Raw genomic sequence first — 6,869 nt, 5'->3', positions numbered from 1 at the left:
AAAATAATTGACGATTGGTCTCTTTCACATTCTCTTTTTCCTCCTACGTAAAAAAAAATCTCTTACATTTTATTAGTGATTGTAGAGTTTGGATTTTCATTCTTTATTAATTCTTCAAATTTTCTATAATGAATAAAGGAAAAGGCTATACATAGTCCTTAGGGCTACATATAAGCATTAAATTTACACTTAAAAATCGTAAAAACTTAAGAAATCATCAAAATATAAACACTAATTACACTGATTTACGCGTGTTTTTGTCATGAATTCCTAATTTTATACAATTTTCAAAAGTATATTTAATGCTTATATATAACCCTTAGGGCTACATATAGCATTACTTATGAATAAAAAATGAATGCTAATATTTTTAATATTCCGCGAACCAAACACCTCTTTAATCTAACGAGAGAGATCACGATTTGCTAAGTTTTTCTTAAAATATTTATATTAAACACTTACAAGTAATTTTTTTTTATTATTAATACATGTATCGCACGGGACTAACCTGATAATGTACCATGCACAGTTGCACATTACAAGTAGAGAGAGAGAAAATTATGGTACACTCTTTATCTTGTTTCCACTAATACAAAACACACCCAAAAACGAGTCACACTTGTCTAATGTCTACTTGGTATAATAAAATCCGCGCACAAAAAGAGAGAAAGACGAGACATTGCATTTGCACGGTAAAGGCTACACATACAATTGTTGTATGTGGTCCCTACATACAACTCTAATTTGTTATGTTTCTATTGGCTGAAAAAATAGGCACAAGTTCCATTAAATTCAATTTATATTTGACTCCTAATTTTCTCCTATTTTCTGTTGATGTGTCAAATTTCTAATGGTATTGTATATAGGGACAACATACAATGGTTGTATGTGTATCAGCTCTCCATTTGCACCCACCTAAAGATTACAGCGGCTATCATCCATTATTATTATTGTTTTTGTTATTGTTATTGTAATTGTAATTGCACCACTACTACTACTACTTTTCTTCATTTAGCTGCCGCTGTTTTTGTCTTTATGATTTAATTAATTTGACATTTTTAACTAACTATTGTTGCGCGATAACGACATCCATTTATTTACTAATCACTTTTAAGCTTTCTAGTGTTTTATTTTATTCCTCCCTTCTAGAAAACGGCAAATAATTTGAGTTGGGTTCAAGTTATTTAATTAATTATTCTTTTTGTTTAGATTTGTGTTAGTTTGACTAGCGACAGATTACATGTTGGGCCAGACCAATTTGATGGGCTGAAAATCCATGCACACTTTTTTATATTGGGTTTCAGCAGACTTTTTATCTAAATATGCATGTTTGTATTGTTCAAGATTAGGATTTTCCTTGAATTTAAGTCAGTGTGTTTCTCAACTACTTGTATTATACTACCTTCATTTCTTTTTAGTTGACACGTATTCTTTTTTAGAATTTTTTTTTTTTTTTTTTTTAGTTGACACATTTCATTTTGAGGTAACTTTTTTACCTTAAATTTACAAGCTACCCCACTTGTTTTTTTCATTCTTTCACTCTCTCTCCTCTCCTTAATATATGTGCCTAAATCAAACGCGTCAACTAAATAGAAACGGAGGAAGTATAAGTATAATAAATCAATATCATATTCACTTAATTTAAGATTTGGTCGGTTCAGATCTGCTCTCTACTGATTCAAACCAGAATCAAATCATGTAAAAAATCCATATACGATTTAGATTAAATATAGATTGAGTAAAAACTACACATCAACTTCTAAAGTACACTTCCTTCGTCGTTTATTATTGAAGAGCTAAAAAAAACATGTTGAAAATGTTAGGTTTTCATCTACATTAAATAGGGTCATATTCTAAAGTTGATCATTCTTTTCGGGTTAAGTTGTTAGTAAGGTCAAAATAGAATTGGTCATAAATGGACTATTGTATACTAGTTTCTAGTTTCTTATAGCTAAATAGCTAATGAATCAATTATAGTCATAATTTAAAAGTACATTTACATGCTTATTTTCCAAGTCATAATCTAAAAGTACAGTTACAAGCCAATTTTCCAAGTCTAAAATAGTGTTTAATATACTATTGGATATCCTCCACTCCGGTCTAATCTCTTACACCCAACGACATCTAAAAAGCTATACACACAAGGTCAAATAATGTTAAAAGATATGGGCGGAGCCATAGGGGGGCTGGTGGAGCTAAGGACCGGGTTCCATAACACAACTAATTCTTTTGTTTTCTAAATTAGTCCCCTTATAAAATATTATCGACAAAGTATATAAACTAATTTTGGGTTTTAAGTCTTTCAACCATCCGCTCTCTTCTACTCTTCCTTTTAAGTTACAATATTTAGCGTTATGTTAAATATGAGGAGGTCCATCAAGCCCAACGGATTCTCAGGGGCGTGATAAACTATATAAATCAATCTTTAGGCTTTAACCATCATAATTGTCACCATTTATTGTTGTCGAGTACACAAGCTATAAGCCTATAAGTATCCCATTATAAACAGCCACTCATGCATCATGAAGAGCGAGTGACCATACAGCGGCGTGGCCATCATTTTGAATTTCACAAGTCGAGTCATGGGCAACTTCATCTCACCATCTCTCAAAAGTGACAGAAGCATATACACATTATTGGATCCATCATCAATTATTCAACTCTATGATAATAATAATCATAAACATGAATCAATCATTCAAATACACAGATATGACATATGTGCAACAAAGATAGATATTGTCTAACCTTAACAATCACACACAACTACAAGTGCACTAAATCTAAACACAACTACTGTATTATTCTAGTCTATCATCTCAATAATAATGCATTTAATTTGTGATCAATTTTGATCCTAGACCAAATTTTAAAAACACAGAATCAATAAAACAATCTTAATGATTGCAATTATACCAACAATTATTACTGCCCCCCCCCCCCCCCCCCCCCCCCCTTTTTTTTTTTTTTTTTTTGATATTTTAATCTTATCTTATGGCCTGGGTACTACACTACTACCACAGTATAAACATAATTCCAACATGTTAGCCAAGTTGTATAACATCACAGCTTTTTGACAAAATTATAGTATTTGAATATTTCACTGAATCATCTTCCACCACTAATAGTATTATCTCCGTTAAATGTTACGTGCAACTTTGGGGTATTATTCGTTAAATCTAAAATATTTCAAAGTTGCACATAACATTTAACAAAGTTAGTATATGAATTAACAATATGTGTTATTGTCCTTAAAGACTTTAATTACTCTTTCTTGTATATGATGTGTTGATGTTTAAAGGTTTTGATGATGAGGAACTTAAACTACAGCAAACTCATTTAATAAAGGTTTTTCAAGTGTTTGTTTAGTTTAGGTGGAATTGATCTTGGAGATGGAAGATGTAACTGAAACTAAGAAGACTTGAAGAAGTTCTTTATTTGAGAAGGTTATTCGAAACAGAAGAAGAGTTTCCTCACAGGAACTGAGTTCCCTAACAGGAACGTTCCTTCACAGGAACTTGAAGATGGCTGACTAAGATCTTTGGAGGAACTTAGTAAGCGTGAAGCTCAAGTAAACCTACCAGTACAAGAGCGCATCGCGGCAATGACTTAGTTAAGATTTTATCTTGTAGATTCATTGTTAAATATGTTAAGTAGGATATGCATGAAGTCTATTAGAAGCGTGACAAGTTGGCTTGACAAATAAATTAAAATCGGAAAAGATAAAAGATAGAATTCGAAAAAGATTTTCTTTAAACATTTATTTCTTAAAATCGGTTTGTTAAAAAGATATTATACTTTTTAAGTCAATCTTTCTATCTTGTTTTTCGGAAAAGATTTTCTTCTAATGATTTACATAAAAACCGTGTGAAAAGATAAGTTAAGTTTAACTTATTTATCTTTAAGAAAACATACTTTCTATAGAAGTAATACTTGTATAAATAGTAGAGAATAAAAGGAGTTTAGGTTTTTGTGAGTTTTATGCGTGAAGAATTTACAGAGCTTTAATTGTGTAAGTTTGCCAAGCTTATCATCTTGTCATATTAGTTTCGGGTTTCATGCATAGCTTGCCTATCATATACTAAGTGTTTTACTTGTAATTGGTTTGGGGTTATTTGGGTGTGAGTGATTTTGTTATCATTGCATACAGAGAAAGAGCTTCTGTTGAGAAGTTGGAAAGCCTGTACTTAGGGAGTATGAGAGAGAGTCTAAGTGTGGGACTTAGACTGGGTAGAATAGAGTCCTATTCTGTAGCAAGTTTGTTTAGGAACTTGTGAGTAGAGGTTTGATTATAAAAGGTTGTAACTTGGTGTTTGCCCTATTATAGTGGAATTGTTTGTGTTTGAAATCCCTAAGGTAGGGTCGAGGTTTTACTTCTAGTTGGGCACTAGAAGGTTTCCTCGTAAAATCCTGTGTGCATTGAAGTTCCTGTTTTATTCTGTTTTATATTTGAAAAAGTAGTCACTAGGAACTCAACTACAATTCACCCCCCTCTTGTAGTGTTCGTCTCAACTAACAATTGGTATCAGAGCAAGGTTCTCACGTGCAAGCAGATAACTTTGCTGAGTAAGTTCCTGGAGAGATGAATTACAAGGAGAAACTTGAAGAAGGGTACTCAACCCAACGTCCACCTATGTTCAACGGTAAGTTCTATGCCTACTAGAAGAACAGGATGAAGATCTTCATCAAGGCTGAAAATTACCAGGTTTGGCGTGTTATTGAAACTGGTGATTTTGAAATAACTGCAATCAATGACAAACATGAGGTAGTTCCTAAATCTATTTCTGATTATGACAAAGAAAGATTATCAGAAACTTGAACTGAATGCTTTAGCAATAAAGTATTTGCACTGTGGACTTGGACCCCATGAACATAACCGTATCATGGGAGGCAAGTCAGCCAAACAGATTTGGGATTTGCTACAGGTAACTCATGAAGGTACTAACGAGGTAAAAAGTTCTAAAATAGATTTATTAATGTCTAGGTATGAAAGGTTTGAAATGCAATCTAAAGAAACCATAGAAGAGATGTTTACTAGATTCAATGATATCATTAATGAACTGAACTCCCTTGGCAGGCATATTCCTATTGATGAACAGGCTAGGAAGATCTTAAGAAGCCTACCACAAGATGAACGCTGGAGATCCAAGGTTACTGCTATGCAGGAAGCCAAGGACTTCACCAAGTTCAATATGGAACAACTGGCTGGATCTTTGATGACACATGAACTTCATCTGAGTTCCAATACTGAAAGTTCTAGAAGTAAAAGCCTTGATCTCAAGGCTCAAGACTCAGAAGAATCGGAAGTTGATGAGGAAGAGATGGCTATGCTAGTGAGGAAATTTAAGAGGATGATGAATAATAAGAAGTTCGACAGGAACAAGAAGTACACAAGTTCCAGAAACACAACGTGCTTCAAGTGTGGGTCAAAAGATCACTTCATCAAGGACTGTCCAGTACAAGATGGAGAGAAAGGTAAGAAAAAAGGCAAGGAGCAAGCCAAAGAGTTAAAAGTCTATAAACCTTAATTCACTAAGGATAATGTGAAGAAAGCCATGCTAGCTACCTGGGGAGATACAGATTCAGAAGAAGAGGAGGACCAACCATCAGAAGAAACCGGTCATTTATGTCTAATGGCAAAAACTGATGAAGCTGCCAAACTAAAGGAGCTTGAGTCTGAGGTATGGTTCTCTTACAATCAATTAAAACATTTGTCTAAAGAAAATCTAATAAATACTGTTTTGGAAATTCAAGAAGATTTAAAGGAATTGCATAGATCCAAACAGCAAAGTGATAAAGCTGTAGTAACTTACAAAGAGAACAGTGAATGGGTTGATAACATGAAGTTTGACATTCAATACAGGTTCTTTAGTCTGTTTGATGATAATAAAAATTTAAAAGAGACTATTGAGAACCTGAAACAGGATAACATACTCTTGAATGTGGAATTGTCTTTGTTAAAACTTAGTGTTGACACTCCTAACTCTGAAGTTCCTCCACCTACTGATTATCCGAATTTTGAAAAATTAAAACATGATTTGGAAGATTTAAAAACGGATAAGGCACGTCTTGAGGGGGAACTTGAGAGAGCTAGGAAAGGTAAGCAACCAATTGAGTATAGAGTTCCTGATTGGATAACTAAGGCTCAAACCAAGAATACTGAAGGTTTAGGTTTTAAAAGGAAGTTCCAGAAAGAAAAGAAGTATGTCAAATTGCCTAGTAGCATTGTTTGTTATTTATGTGGCAATACAGGACATAAGCAGGTTAAGTGTCCTAAGAAAGATCAAAGCACTCAAAGAATGTCAAACATGTAGAACAAATCTGGGTAAAGAAAAATGAATCAACTCCTGTTACACGGGAACCCATGGAAACCTGGGTTCCTGACTCTAACGTTTAATTCTTCTTGCAGGTTCCAGTGAGGGGGAACAACACTTGGTACCTCGACAGTGGTTGTTCTAAGCACATGACTGGAGATAAATCTAGGTTTCTCTCACTGGTGCCTACTATGGTGGAACAGTGACCTTCGGTGATAATATGAAAGGTGATATAATTGCTATTGGGAAGATAGGAAGGTCACGTTCCCATGCCATTGATAATGTATTTTTAGTCGAGGGACTCAAACACAATTTGTTAAGTATTTCACAGTTTTGTGATAAAGGTAATTCTGTTAGCTTTACTTCTAATAAATGTAGAATCATCCACAATGACACTGGTAACATTATTCTAGAAGGAACTCGTAAAGGGAACACATATGTTGTGGATCTTAATGAGGTTCATAACAACAGTTTAACATGTCTCAGTGTTATTGAGGATGATCCTCTTTTATGGCATAAAAGATTTGGCCATGCAAGCTTTTCTTTACTTGATAA

This window comes from Chenopodium album, chromosome 6, assembly GCF_948465745.1.
Source record: "Chenopodium album chromosome 6, dcCheAlbu1.1, whole genome shotgun sequence".
NCBI lineage: Eukaryota > Viridiplantae > Streptophyta > Magnoliopsida > Caryophyllales > Amaranthaceae > Chenopodium > Chenopodium album.
This window is presented reverse-complemented; position numbering follows the sequence as displayed.